The 16,321-nt window shown below is 35.1% G+C and overlaps 1 pseudogene; it reads right to left on the bottom strand.

Annotated features, from left to right (window-relative positions):
* Positions 1 to 7,675: 7,675 nt before the first annotated feature.
* LOC122492347 lies at positions 7,676 to 8,655 on the bottom strand (annotated as a pseudogene).
* Positions 8,656 to 16,321: the final 7,666 nt, after the last annotated feature.

Here is a 16,321-nt window from a genome sequence, read left to right as displayed (position 1 = left end):
TCATTCTCTGTACCAACCTTTGGTCCATTGTAGCTAATAGATTCTTTAGGGTGAATGAGTCTATTTATTTGACAACAGAATCTAGGAGCTGAAGTTAAAAATCAAAATGTATAGTAAATTAAAAGGTTAAAAATCATGGCTTTCATATGCAATGTTGATGAGAAAAAAAAACAAAAACACAAAACCAGAATTTATCCCTTTGTTTTTCTAATCTTAGTGTAGCAATGTAAGGAGTTCTCCTTAAACAGCTGCAAAGCTGCCAGCATCTCTCCAGGCCCATCAGAATCTGTGTGACATGCTTGCCTCTGTGTGAGCAGCACACACACACTTTTGTGATGGGGCTGACAAGGGCTCAGGAACCAGGGTAGAAGCCTGAGAGTGCCCACTGGTTAGCACTACATTTTCTGTAGTAATGGGAACAGGTCATAGGAAAATGACAAACAAGAATTGCAAAATTATCCTTTCACTGACTTAGACATAGTAAAGCATACAACAGAAATCTGATGTAGGTTGGGGATAGTAAAACCCCAAATTTCTGATGAATAATAGGATTTGTGGCTTAGTTCTCTTGAGCTTCAAAGGCTTTCTCTGGGAAATACTGGTTGTGTAGTAACTGTGAATTCACTCAGTGAAAGGGAAAATTATGCTGTGTGTGGGTAACTTTGTGGACTGTGCAAATTTAATACCAAAGGCCCTGTGGTTCCTCATCAGAGCAGTAACTTTTAACCATTGCATTATGTTTTACTCTTGGCCACAGAGGCTTTCTTTTCCAGTTCAGCTGGAAGCTTTATTCCCCTCATTCTCCTTCAGAACACCTTAATACTAACTCAACCAGCGTCAGAGCCTTTGTTCCAACTTTTAATTTTTGCTGCTGTTAATTTGTTTTGCCATTTCACACAACACAACTCCTGGCCTGATGACTGCAACTGACTCTTGAACTCAGTTAATTGCTGATGTCTCTTCCTCTCAGGTAGTAGCTTATTGAATGTACAAGAGGAAGCCTTGCGTGTTCAAGTGAGAATAAAAGTTATAAGGAACTGCCTCTGTTAATTCTGTGTGGTATAGCATTAACACTCCTCACTTGTAAAAAATGAAGATATTTGACTAGAGGATCCTAACTGCTTTACAAGTATATTCTCCACTGTGCCTGGAATTCTAAGGATTTTTTGGTTATTGGGCTCTATGAGCATTTAAGTAGATTATGGAAGTAGAAAAGTAGGAAGGAGAAGGAAATATACTTTCTTTCTTGATTTGGTTGTAACTCAGCACCCCCACTTTTTTTTTTTTTTTAGCTTATCACTGAGATTGAAGAGGTGGAAATTTATGGGATAGATTTTCCTGTGTAAGAAGCAGCCATATTCCCAAGTACTAAAAGAAAGAAAATATCCTTCTGAGTGACCCATTTATGTTCCATGTTCAGAGATTGTAATGCTTTTTCTTCAGACCTTTGATCAGTGAGAAAGTGACACAGCCTCAACTTAAAGAGCTTTATTCTCCTCCCGATAGCCTAGGACACTAATTAATTAATATTTAATGTATTGGTATAAATTTACCACACAATATTTCCATGGAACTGCTGTGATTTTGTCTCAGTACAATGAACTGTTTCAGTGAAATCAGATGGCCAGTCTGCTATTGATACAGTATTTTTTCTTAATGGTGCCATTCATAGAAACAACGTTCCATTGGTTTGGGTGATGGAGTGTGGTGGTAGATTTACATTTAATTTATCACCTAATTTGCCTTTTTCTCAGATTTTATAGGATGGCTAAGGCCTTGTATTTCTTCAGTTCATTGATAATGTTGTCTAGCATTCAATGTGCATGCCCATATATTAGATCATGCATTCAAATATAGTTTAGCCCTTATCAAATTATTCCACTCAAAAACCTTCTCTGAGTCCTTGCAATTTGAATAAAGCCCCAATTCCAATGCTCAACAACCTATTACGTACCTGTCAAATGCCCATTACCTATTCTCCTACCAGTTTAATTACAAATGGATAATATTTCCCCTGGTATGTGTTCCACTGATTTATATCATAAGGTGACTACTCATCTGGCCCAAACAGAAATTTTAGTACAGTTTTGAGTAGCTGGCCTTATTAATATTATAGTCTCAGATATTCTTAACTGAACATGCCATTCATGGTGACAGAAACCATATTCATATGGCCTGACCCCATACATCATTAGGCATAGAATGGATGTACATGAAGATGGCAAAAACAGAAACAGTAGAAAAACTATGAGAGGGCTGTAGACTGAAAAGCGTAATGTGACTTCTCTAATCCACTGTCGTCAAGGTGGTACCCACACGTTGTACCACCTGTACACGTAGGCCCACAGACCTACTTTAGGCTCAGTAGAAGCAGTGGTATAGGAGGCACTTAGAGTTTAATAGACTATTTTTCAGTACAATGCTAGCTTATATACAGAATTTTCTGTAAAAATGTATGTTAAGCAACACAGAATAGAGTAGGAATTATTGTCTAAGAATCATACATCAGGAAAGATGTAGCAGAAACAGAAAATCATTGCTCATTTAGACAAATATTTTTGTTTTATTGTTCACCAAAATACAAGAATATAAATAAAGAGGTCAAAAATCTTACAGTGGATACCATGCTGGAAGGAAAAAAATTACAAGGAGATAGGAGGATATAATAAAGTTTTAATTTAATCAGTCTCTCTAAAATGAAACACCATTATTAGAAGACTGATTAGAAACACTGAAAATTTTCAAGTGGTTTGTAATTACTAAAAAATTAATTTTGTATAAACAGTACTTCTAATAATGATTTTTTTCATTGATACTGTCAGAATGAAAAGGGTAATTCATACTTACCAGAAATTTTTAACTCTACTTATTGTGAAAACTATTGCTATGTATTTGTCTATATGTTTAGACAAATATTTTATTTATTTATTTATTTATTTATTTATTTATTTTCAACGTTTATTTATTTTTGGGACAGAGAGAGACAGAGCATGAACGGGGAAGGGGCAGAGAGAGAGGGAGACACAGAATCGGAAACAGGCTCCAGGCTCTGAGCCATCAGCCCAGAGCCTGACGCGGGGCTCGAACTCACGGACCGCGAGATCGTGACCTGGCTGAAGTCGGACGCTCAACCGACTGCGCCACCCAGGCGCCCCAAGACAAATATTTAAATGTCAGCAAGGAGGATACTTATTTAGAAGTACTTTTTTTTTAGGTGACTGTAATTACCTTGAAATGCTTTAAGATGATGTGTATAGTCACTTTTGTTTTTAAAACTCATGAACTTTATACTATTTAATTCCAAATAATTTCTTGGGTGTAAAAGTCTTACAAAGCAAGAATAATGCAGCTGGAAATTGTTTGGTTTTATGGAAGGCTTTTAGAAGACTTTGCATGTGCTTCAAGCTGTTTCCAGAAAGGGTTATCATTGGAAGTAGAGCTCTCATGCATTTACTCATTCAATAGTCATCTACAAAGATGATGATATAAGAGTGAAAGCAACTGAAACATTGCTTCACTCTTGCCTACAGCTGAAGAACAAATCTTAAATTCTGACAAATTGACTGGGTGTTTAAAAGACTTAATAATTGCTTAAAGTCATCAGCCATATTTTTATAACATAGTAATATAAAGTTTACACATTTTCTATTTTTTTTAACTAAAAAATGCATTGAGTATTATCAATGTGCAAGATGTCCATTTAGGTTTTGTGCTTATTTAAATAAAAATTGAAAAAATGGTAAGGACATTTTATTTGAGAAATGTGTATTCCTTTATCATTTTATTAGTCCACCTTAAACTTGTTTCTTTTGCTGTATGTGTAAGAAGAGATTTAGTAGAGAATTGCAATAATATACAACAAAGGATGCATTTTGCCCTGTTCTTCATCTGGGGCAGATTCAAGACTCGCAAATCTGAAAAAAAAAGAGTGTTGTAAGAGAACAGGAGAACCGTGAGCAAATGGCCACTGCTGTGGAGAAGGCATTACTTCAGCCTTTTTCATAATTCTTTTTCAGTATGCCAAAGATGACATGGGTGTAAGAAACTTAATTTAATTGTTCATAGGAGTGAAGTTTGAATAAAGACTGAGAAACCAAAAAGAATCAATGCATTAATAGATTCATCTGTTTGGAAATTTTATATGGCAACACGAATTCAAAATAGAACTGGTGTTTTTATGTTGGATCTGTAGAAAGTTAACATAAATGGAAACTCCATATGAACAATAAGAGGTAGAAAACCAGAAACATGCAAAACACTCAGCAACTAAATTCCATTTGGAAGAAAATCCATAATATAATACAGACAACTTCAGGGTGGCTCAGTGTCTCAGTCAGTTAAGCAACTGACTTTGGTTCAGGTCATGATCTCACAGTTTGTGGGTTAGAGCCCCGCATTGGGCTTTGTGCTGACAGCTCAGAGCCTGGAGCCTGCTTCGGATTCTGTGTCTCCCTCTCTCTCTGCTCCTCTCCTGCTCATGCTCTGTTTCTTTGTCTCTCAAGAATAATAAATATTAAAAAAAAAAAGAATTAAAAAAAAAGAATACAGACCATATCAAAAATAAAGCTAAAATGAAATCAATAAATTCAACTATGGATATAAAATCTAGAAGAAACCAAAATATTACAAGAAAGGAGAGCCAATGGAAAAAATTTAAAACTAGGAGAAAGTAAAGAATTAGATAAGAGCAAACAAAGTTAGATGTAATTTTTAAAATTATAAGCTAATTCTTTTAAAATACCTACAAAATAGAAAAATTATTAGCTAACCTACATTTTCCTAAGTGAGAAAAAAATGATAAAAGGGAAGTAACTTTCCAAACCCATAAATGTAAAAACCATTATGTGAGTCTTTGTCTAGTTCTAGATAAATAAATTTTAAAATATGGATGAAGTGAATAGTTTTATTAAAAATAAAATCATAAATTTTATTCTTAATAACACACAATAGGCCATCCACAGCTAATAAAATTAATATGTTCTGGATTTAAGTAAGCTTGTAGATCTAATTCTATCATCAGTTCTCTAAGTATACATTACCTTTATCACAAAGATACTATCAGCCAGATCCAAAATGTGAAAAATTCTATATAAAATAAACCAGTTTATTCAACAGATAAATGACATGAAAAAAGGAGGAAGAGAAAACTATTATAGATGAAAAGAAATTTAAGAACCATCATCAAAATGCAATAGATATACTTTGTTTAAATCCTGATTCAAACAAAGAAACAACAAATTTTTGATACAAATTGGGAATACGGAACACAGATTGATATTAAATAATGTTAAGCAATTAATTCTGTTATGTATAATAATTTCACTGTGGTTACGAAACAAAGTCTTCATTTGTTAGCATTACATATACTAAAGGATTAACAAGTTTTTAATAATTGGTTCTACCTTTAATAATTCTGTCATGAAATATCATTGCAGAAATTAGAAACATTATGTAAGTGCCATACCCTCAAAGTAAAAAACAAAAAAGCAAAAAAATAAAACAAACAAACAAAACAACTGTCGAGACATATATGCATGGAAACATTTATTTTTGTCAAAATGATAACAAAAATTTAAAAGATTGTAACAGAACATAATGGTAAATTATTGGAACAGGGCCCTAATCAAAAGTAAGGAAAATGTAATGCAAAAATCAATCCTAACCTATAAATTAAAAATATCCACATTAGATATTAAAAAAAAAAAGGCAGCAGGGCAGGGGGGTTGCCTGTGTGGCTTAGTTGGTTGAGCATCTGACTTCAGCTCAGGTCATTATCTCACGGGTTGTGAGTTCAAGCCCCATGTCGGGCTCTGTGTTGACAGCTCAGAGCCTGGAGCCTCCTTTGGATTCTGTGTCACCCTCTCTCTGCCCCTGCCACACTCACTCTCTCTCTGTCTCTCTCAAAAAGTAAATAAACATTAAAAAATTTTTTTTAAAAATCCTGTGCCATTGTTAGCCACCAAAACAGTAAAATTAACCACAGTTTTCTGCAGTCAATAGTACTTTTCAAAAGAATGCATTCAGTTGTCTAACATTTTAAAAAGCCATTTCTAATGGGAACCTATGGCAATAAAATTGTAAGCCTATTAAAATGAATTGAATATTTTCATTTATATTCATAAGTCAAATGATTGATAAATTTATGATGCATACTGTCTTCATTTTAGGTAAGTATTTTGATGTTTGTTGGAATTAAAGAAAAAAAAACCCTAAATATAACTTTTAAAATACTTTAACAAGAGGACCATTTTCACTCCTGCTTCAACAACTTGAATTTAATTTTTATTTCCTATGAATTCTTTTTTTTTTTAACACAGTGCTTGAACAAACAGATTGCTCAAGGAACATAATTAAGTCCTCGCCAAAAAAAAAAAAAAAAAAAAGAAAGAAAAGAAAAGAAAGAAAGGAAAGAAAAAGAAACGAAAAGAAAAAAGGAATCTATGTCAATTATAGTATACTAAAATAAATTAGTCTAGGGGTGCCTGGTTGGCTCAGTCAGGTAAGCATATGACTCTTGATTTTGGCTCAGGTCATGATCACACAGTTTGTGAGTTCCAGCCCAGTGTTGGACTCTGCTCTGACAGCGGGGAGCCTACTTGGGATTATCTCTGCTTCTCTCTGCCCCTCCCCATATGTGCGCCCTCTTTTTCTCTGTCTCTCTGTCTCTGTATCTCTCTTTCTCTCTCTCTCTCTCTCTCTCTCTCTCTCAAAAATAAATAAATAAATAAACTTAAAGAAAAAAGGACCACTAGCTCAATTTTTTGCCTGCATCCATATATGCTTAACCAGTTTCTCATCCTTGCCCTCCGCTTTGCCATCTACCTAATGTAGGAGAGCAAAGTAATCTCTATGCAAATGTTTACCAACTTACTATTGTAACAAAATAGTCATGTAAATAGAGTACAGGAGATCTGAAATGTCTAAGAAAGCTATGTCTTGAGATATTTCCAAATCTGCAAATTCCAAAATACCATTCTATTATATTGCCCTTCCTGTATGAAAGTTAGTATGTGGGCTTCTAGATATGGGAAATTAAAATCTTGATGTTCCATTATTTAATTCAAGCCAACTTTTTTTTTAACTGTTGTTATTAAAATGCACCAATTTTTTCAAACTCTTCATTTTTATTAATTTTATTAATTTTCACTTTTATTAATTTTCCTCCCCTTTATTTCAGAAACATTTTTCTTCCAAGAATCTAAGTTTTTGTCATTTTATCATGATGTGGTAAAAAACATCACAGAGCCTTATTAACATGCAGGTCAAGCTCAGTGAGCTAGGATCAGTCATGAACTAAATGACTCCCATTAACACACCAGCCTCAGTTACTGTCAATTATTAAGTGGAATTTAGGGGAGGAGTCCCTTGCAGATATCAAATTTTCAAAGACTAAATGTTCAGATAAGAAGGAATTACAATATTTTTAAATAAATCAACAATTAGTAGTAGGAGTCATTTCAACTGATGTAATAACTTTAATTGGATGTATATCCAAGTAAACATTGTGTGAACCTGGGTTCCTTCACCCATTGCTTAGCGACCACCCTGACCACTAGCTCTTTAGTAAAAGGGCAGAACCATGCCTAATCTGTAAGATTTAAGAACTCGTTTATGCAAAGGGTGAGAACAGAAACAATTTGAAATTTCCCTGGACAACTATTTACTTCTTTGTAGCTCATCTCAAGGCACCTATAGCCTCTTTATTTTCTCAAGCTGTAAATAAATGGGTTTAGCGGGGGAATTACAATAGTGTAAAATAGGGAATACAGTTTGTCCTGATCTTCGTCTAGACTGGATGCAGGACACACATAGGTGAAGATGAGAGTGCCACAGTACAGTGAGACAGAGAGCAAGTGGGCACTGCATGTAGAGAAGGCTTTGCTTCTGCCCTTTTCAGACTTCTTTTTCAGAATGTCGAAGAGCACACGAGGATAAGAGATTATGATGGTCATTAAAGTGGATATTTGTATTAAAGCTGCAAAAATAAATATCATTAGTGCATTAATATATGGGTCAAATAGATGAAATTTGGAATAGTTGTAAAATTTCACAGTAGAAATAATGTATTATTCTAATACATTATAATAATGTGTATTCTATACATTCTATGCATAGAATAATATTCTAACATTATAATAATGTTAGACCTGCAGAAAGTTAATCTTAATAACAAACTCATGTGAATCAGGGGATGCAGAAAACTGATTGCATATGAAATAATTATCAACTGAATGCAGAGTCTGTTGGACATTATCACTGGATAAAGCAAGGGGTTACATATGGCTACATAGCGTCATAGGCCATCACTACCCGAAGGAAACATTCTGTAGTTGCACTGGAAGCAAAAAAGTAAAATTGGGTGATGCACTCTGCTAGGGATATCATTGCAGTCTTGTCTAAGAAATTGACTAGCATCTTGGGAGTTACAGAGGTTGAAGTACAAGCATCGGCAAAGGCTAAACCACCAAGGAACAAGTACATAGGCATGTAAAGATGGGCATCCTTCCAAATAAGAGCCATCAGTCCAACGTTGCCCACCATGGTGATGATGTAGATGACCAAGAACATGAGGAAAAAGAGGAACTGCAGCCATGATCTCTCTGTAAGTCCTCTGAGAACAAACTCAGCGACCAGAGTCTTGTTTCCTTCTGACATGTCCACACTTGACCATGGTAATGAGAAAATATGTATCAAAGACGATCACTAAAGGTAACATAAAGTAGTGGCATTTTATTTGCACATTAAATTGTACCTTAGTGTTGTTTTCCATTTAATTAATAGTTTTTAAAGTTTAACTTTTAGCCTGTAGTAAATCTGTTTACAAATTCTTTAAGTATCTGATCCTAAAATTGGAAAAACCTGAAATAAAAGCAAATTTTGAGGCAATATTAAAACCATGTGAAGGGCTATTGCAAGTGGAAGAAATACCATTGCCAAAACCATTGCATGAGGGAGAGAAATAGACTATCAATTTAACATATGTATAACCATGTAATTTTATTGCAAAGAAAAATCCATAAACGAAGGGAAAGGACAAAAATATGTTGGGAAAATGTTTGGAACATATTCTGCATACATGGGTTTAATACATATAAAACACACACATATACACACACAACCTCTTACAGCTAGGTTCATGCAAGTTAAATAACCCAGTGGAACTAATGGGAAGAAAATATGAGCAGACCTGTTTACGGAAGAGTAAGTCAACGTGACCGATAAATATATGAAGCAATGCTCATCCTCCATAAAATTAGAAATATTATTTAAATTGATACATCATTTTCACTAGTTAGAAAGGAGATAAGCTACAAAGCAAAATGAGAGATAATATCTGGTGACAGGAAAGTGAGAAAGGAAGCATTTCCTACTATAACTGGTGAAAATATAAATTGTAACAGCCTTTTATATCTGACATTATCTGTCAAAATTAGAAACTTATATAAACTTTGATCACCAGTCTTTGTCATGGGCATATATTCTAGAAATAATATCATTCGCATACAAGAATAAAGTACAAACATTGTACTTAATGTTTTAGTACATGAAGACAAGGACTGGAAACAAAGACAACTCCCAACTAAAAAAAACCAAATTGAATAGTTGAATAAATTATAGTGCAGTCTTACTGTGGAGCACTATTCAAACATAAAAGAAATGTGTTTGAGCTGTACCAGTTAACAATGGAAGCTTTTATTAATGTATTAAGTGAGGGAATCAAAATATAAAGAAATTTAAATTTTATGGGCCCATTTATATAATTTTAAAAAATATGCATATAAAATTTATGCATATAAATAAATATGATATGCATGTGGATACATATACCAACTTTCTTAAAAAATTTTTTTGACGTTCATTCATTTTTGAGAGAGAGAGTGAGACAGAGCATGAGTAGGGGAAGGCCAGAGAGGGAGGGAGACACAGAATTGGAAGCAGACTCCAGGCTCTGAGCTGTCAGCATAGAGCCTGACATGGGGCTCCAACCACAAACCTTGAAATCATGACCTGAGCCGAAGTCAGACACCTAACTGACTGAGACACCCAGGCACCCCGAAATATACCAACTTTCTAACATAGATTTTTCTGTGCAGGAGTAGATGTAGCATTAGGAATAGAGAAAACAGAAGAGAGAGATACTTACTTCATCACAACCCCCCCACACACACCAAAGTTCATGACAAAAACATGATATATATCATAAGCCCTTTTCTATGTAATTTTGGTGTGTGTGTGTGTGTGTGTGTTTGCATTTGTGTGTCTGTGTGCATGTGTGTGCCCAGAAAGATATATAAAAGGATGGTCACAAGTATGTTAATAAAAAAGAAAAAGAAAATGCTACTGTAACCTTGAAAGAAGAGTCTTTGGCACTGAAAACTCAATGTAAAATTAGGAATAAATAATCTGTAAATATTTCTTTGAAATATTTATTAGTTATCTTTAATTCTTAAGGATGCTTTCCATGTTAATATTTGGTAATAGACTTTTGACTCTTAAGAGCAAGAATGATTTTTTGAAATAGTCAAAGGTATTGAAATTGTTAAAGATGGTGTCTAAGTATAGGAGTCATTTTTATTGTTTATACAGTTTCAGTACTTTTCTTATCTAATTTATTCCTAAGGGTTTTATAGGTTTTTCTGCTATTCTGAATATAATATCTGATATTTTCATGAAGTAACAAGCTTGATTTTCTTCTATGACTTTAAAATGACATCTGAAGGAAATTGAGAATAGAATTTTCCAAATATTTTAGAGTGAATGGGTAACCTTCCTTGAAAGAGAAACAAAAATATATTTACCATAATAATAACAGTTGGAATAATAGTAGCTTACTCATTTAAAAATCAATTTTACAATTTTATATCCATACCTCTTGACATTTATAATACATAAAGACATTAAATGAGAATGCATTTAAAAAACTGGGCTTGTTTAACCAATGGGGAGAATGACAAGTTGTTATTCTCCATCTTTGCTAAGCTAAAAAAATCAATAAGTTTAAATTACTAAACACATACCACAGGGATCCCTTTTATAACATATATACCTAAAAGGATTCACTGGAGTTCATTTGCTAAAAATCAACTATGTGAATTTTAAGGAAATGTCATTTTATTTGCAAAGTGAAAACTTTGTCCTAAAGTGTACTTGCTTTATTTACAACCCAAATCACCAAATAATAGATATTTCTAATGTCACTTCATTGATTCAGCGTAATTAAGGCAAGACATGACAAGCTTTGGGAATCTTTTTTCCTTAAGAGGAATGTGAAAAAAACATCACATTAGAATAAAGGAGATAGTGCTAGCTATATATATAGTATATTATGTAATATAAGGGCTATATTACAGCCCTTGTTTTCTCATGACTCCATGAAATTTTAAGAGCTATGTATTAAAGACCAGCCATTAAACTCAAGTTTAGAATTATCTTGATTCTGCAAAATTATAAATGTCGATACAAACTACATGTCTGTCTCAAATCTAAACTCTCTGCATTATAAAATGTAACTTAAAACTGTTGAATCATTCTTCTCATGAGTATTTTAATTTTTCCCATATACTTCATTTTTCTATTAATTAATTATGAATTTTTGTGATAAATATGTCTCCTGTACAGTTAGTCATCCTCTCCCATTCATCAAATTTTGATCACTGAGTGAGAAAAATCTCAATGCCTCACTAGAATTTTAAGTTCTTACGTAGACATCTTACATAGATATTTGGTTATCTAAAGACAATTTGAAATATAGAAAATGTATAAATCACTGTACTCTCACCCAGTTCCCACATACATTGGAAATTTAGTCAGTGATAGTTTTCTAGAAGCAATGTAGAATATGCAGAAATGAGGCTATGATTGCTGGCACACTGATTCTCATCAGTAACTCCAAAATGAATGAAGATAATATATATTACTTCTATTTTCAAACTTGTTATTTAAAAAACAAAGGAAGAGGAAGGAAAGATATTTCCCCTATGCTTCCAAAGGATTCTCTGTAGGATGAAATGATATTTATTCTACTGGGTTTTGTGAGTTAATCATCATTTCACCCCTACAACTAGCTGTAACAATTAAAACCTGCCTTTGTAATCCACAGGGACCACTGTGGGACATCTATACAGAATATCAATTAACAGGCTTTAGGTAATATTTGTTTTCCTTTCTCTTGTTTCTCTTAATGATACCATCATCCAAATACTTACTTTACATGTTCCTTTGGAAGTCTCAAAGATACCTTTGAGTACCTTACCATGTCCAAGTTTGAAATCAAGATCTTGTGTTATTTCACCCCCAGTCATAGTTGAATTATACCGGCTATACCTCAACCTATTAATAGTCAAGCCCCAATTCTCCCTCCTTCAGTCATAGGCAACCACTGCTCTACCTTCTGTCTTTATAGATTTACCTGTTCTTGACATTTAGTAAAAATAGTATCATATAATATGTGATTTTACTGACTTCTTTCACTTAACATAGTGTCTTATAAGGTTTTTATATTGTAGCACGTAACAGCACTTTATTCCTCTACATTACAAACAATACTCCATTGTATGGCTATGCAACATTTTGTTTATTCATCAGTTGATGGACATGGGTTTCCACTTTCTGGCCATTTTGTTTTTTTCATTTTATTTAATACTTGTTTATTTTTGAGAGAGAAACAGAACGCAGCTGGGGAAAGGGCAGAGAGAGAGGGAGACACAGAATCGAAGCAGGCTCCAGACTCCAACCTGTCGGCACAGAGACCCACGCAGGGCTCAAACTCACGAACTGTGAGATCATGACCTGAGCTGAAGTCAGACACTTAACCGACTGAGCCACCCAGGTACCCCAACCACTTTCTGGCTCTTATGAATAATGCTACTATAAACATTCATGTACAAGAGTTTTTGTTTGGACATATGTTTCAATTTCTTTTGATGCTGTTATAAACAGAATGATTTTTTTAATTTTATTTTTTGATTGCTAATTGCTAGTGCATAGAGATACAATGGATTTGTATATTGTATCCTGCAACAATGTTGAATTCATTTATAAGTTCTATTTGTTCTTTAGTATATGCCTTAGGATTTTCTAAATAAAAGATCATGTCATCTAGAAATACAGTTTTCCTTCTTTCTTTCTTTCCAGTCTGGGTGACTTTTATTTCTTTGATTTGCCTAATTCTAAGATCATAGGTATTTTTAGTTTTCTTTTCTTGTGATGTCTTTGCTTTTGTTATTAGGATAGTACTGGTTGTCATCGTCAGTTTTGGTTACTATAAGCAAGCCATAGACTGGGTGGTATACAAACAACAGAAATTTATTTCTCACATTTCTGAGAAGCCCAAGATCACAGGTGAGTCCAGCATAGTTGAGTCCTGGTAGCAGCCCTTTCTGGTTGCAGACCACTGACTTCTAGTTGTATCCTCGAAAAGCAGAGAGAGGAAGCAAGCTCTCTTGTGACTCTTTGAATGGTACTAATCCCATTCACAAGGGCTCCACCCTTATAGCCTCATCAAATCCTAATTACCTCCAGAAAGCCCCACCTCCAAATTCCATCACCTTGAGAATTTGATTTTAACATATGAAAACACACATTGGGGTACACAAACATTCAGTCTATAGTACTGGCCCTATAGAATGAGTTGGAAAATGTTTCTTCTTCTTCTATATTTGGAAGAATTTGTGGGAAATCAGTATTAATTTTTCTTTAACTACATGGTAGAATTCACCAGTGAAGTCATCTGATCTTTTCTTTGTGGAAAGTTTTAAAGTTACCAATTCATTCTCTTGCTAAGGTTTATTCAGGTTTTCTATTTTTTCTGGAGTTAGTTTTGGTAGTTTGTTACTTCCTAGGAATTTATCCATTTCCTCTAAATTATCTAATTTATTGGTATGTGTGGGAAATCAAATACCTATGTCCTAGTTAAGGAGATTATAGGGAACACATTACACTGCTTTCTGGCCATGCTGAAAACAGCTGACCATTATCTAGTTAATGCTTATTTATGCCTGTGCTCATGAATTCCTTAGACCATGTTATCTTTGGAATATCTTATCTTGTTCTCCACCCTGCTTTCTGCAGTTGTTCTTTTGTAGTCTTGGGAATGTCTTGTTTTTTTGCAAGCTTTCTGTATCTTCGTACTGACAGGTGGCCACTGACGTTATGCAATGTTTTCACTATAATGTATGCCTAATAAATACAGGAGCTTGAGAGCAGCTTGGGGAGACTTCCCTTAGCCTCCCTCTCAACTCTCTTGACTTGTGGAGTCTTTTTTTTTTTTTAACGTTTATTTATTTTTGAGACAGAGAGAGACAGAGCATGAACAGGGGAGGGGCAGAGAGAGAGGGAGACACAGAATCTGAAACAGGCTCCAGGCTCTGAGCTGTCAGCACAGAGCCCCACGCAGGGCTTGAACTCACAGACCCCGAGATCATGACCTGAGCCGAAGTCGGCTGCTTAACCAACTGAGCCACCCAGGCGCCCCCTTGTGGAGTTTTGAGTAATCCTTTCTCCCCCACCTTGGCTTTGCTGGACAAAGCTGAAAGCCAAACCCACAGGTATGGAGTTGTTATAGTATTCCTCTATAATTGTTTTTATTTCTGGATGGTCTATAGTGATATTGTTATGCCCAGAATTCGTGATCCCCAAAGACCACCAGAGAGCCGAGTTCAACGCAAAAGCAAAGAGCCTTTATTCGAGCTAGCTGGAGCTCAATCCCCTACCTGCACCGATGCAGTGGTGAGATACCGGGGAGAGAGAGAGAGAGAGAGAGAGAGAGAGAGAGAGAGAGAGAGCGGGTTTCAAAACACAAAGGTTTTATAGGGATCATGGCCTTAGCCAATTGGCTGGGGAAGGGTCGGGGCCTCAGCTGATTGGCTTGCTACCGATTGGCTGGGGAACTGTCAGAGTCCTGTCAAGCAGGTTGCTGGGCATGGTTTGATTGGTTTGATTGGTTACTCAAGGGGAGGAGGCGTGGTCTGAGGTTTGAGTGGGAACTTCTTTCTTTGGCCATGTTGGGGACATAGTCAGTCAAGATGGAGGATACAGAACAAGTTGGAGTCGGCCGGCCTAGGTCTGCTCTTTCAATATCCCCTTCTTGATAACTGATCTTAGTTTTGTTGTTGTTGCTGCTGTTGTAGTTATTTTGCTAGAAGAAAGATTTTATTATCTTTCTATTCTTTCTATAAAAAATGACATTACAAAATCATTGTTATATGAGGAGAATGACTCGCTTTCTGTTGTTCCTGTAGTATTATCACAAACTTGGTGGCTTATACATTACAAAATGTATTGTCTTATGGTTCTGGATGTCAGAAGTACAAAGTCATTATCACTGGGATAAAATCAAGGTGTCATCTCTGGTGCCTTCTAGAAGTGCTAGGGGAGAATCTGTTTCCTTGCCTTTTCCAGCTTCTGAAGTCTGCCTGCATTCCTTGGCTCATGGTCCCTTCCCTCCATCTTCAAAGCCAGCAGTATAGCAAATGACCAACCACTTTTCAATTTTCACATCTCTTTCACTGACCAGATCCAAGAAAGTATCTCTGATTTTAGGAATTTATGTAAGTAGATTGGGCTCCCTGGGTAATTCTGGATAATCTCTCCATTTCAGAGTCTGTCTCCTTAATCACATCTGCAAAGACCATTAGCCTTATAAGGAAACATATTCATATGTTACTGAGATTGGGTTGTGAATATCTTTGGTGGCCATTATTCTGTCTCCCACAAAGATATATCAATATTTGTAATTTATCTTGATTTCTTTTCTTATTCTTTCTCTCAAATACATATTCTTTTTTGTATATAACTATGTATTTGCAATGTGAATTTTCTTTTTTTTAACGAGCATAGTTGACAGAAAATATTAAATTAGTTTCAAGTGTACAACTTAGTGATTTGTCAAGTTTATACATTATGCTACTGTTGAAGGATTTTTTACCACAATACCTGGGATTTGTTGTCTTACCTCAAAGAATGAAGAGGTGGACACAAAATGAGCATCAGGCAAAAGTTTATTAGAGTGTAAGATCAGAAAGGAAGAATAGTAGGAAACCTCTCTTTACAGAGAGGGGACATTTGAAAGTGAATGCCCAAGGACTATAGGTAAGGGTCCTTGTTTTATAAGGTTCTAGTCACCTCCCCCTGCCTTGTTCTATCTCAGGTTCTACCCTTATGGGCTTGATAGCTCTAGGTGCTGGTTTGTCCATTCCTGATTGGCTCATTTCCATTGTATGAGGGGTAGTCTATGCCCATACTTAGGTCTTTCCTCAAATTCCTGAGGGGAAACCGAGGGGGAGTAGTTGGGGTCTCTTACATTCTTAAGAGGAACCCTATG

This window comes from Prionailurus bengalensis, chromosome C2 (genome assembly GCF_016509475.1).
Source record: "Prionailurus bengalensis isolate Pbe53 chromosome C2, Fcat_Pben_1.1_paternal_pri, whole genome shotgun sequence".
Taxonomy (NCBI): Eukaryota; Metazoa; Chordata; class Mammalia; order Carnivora; family Felidae; genus Prionailurus; species Prionailurus bengalensis.
Note: the sequence above shows the minus strand (reverse complement) of the source record. Positions and strands in the feature narration are given on the sequence as shown.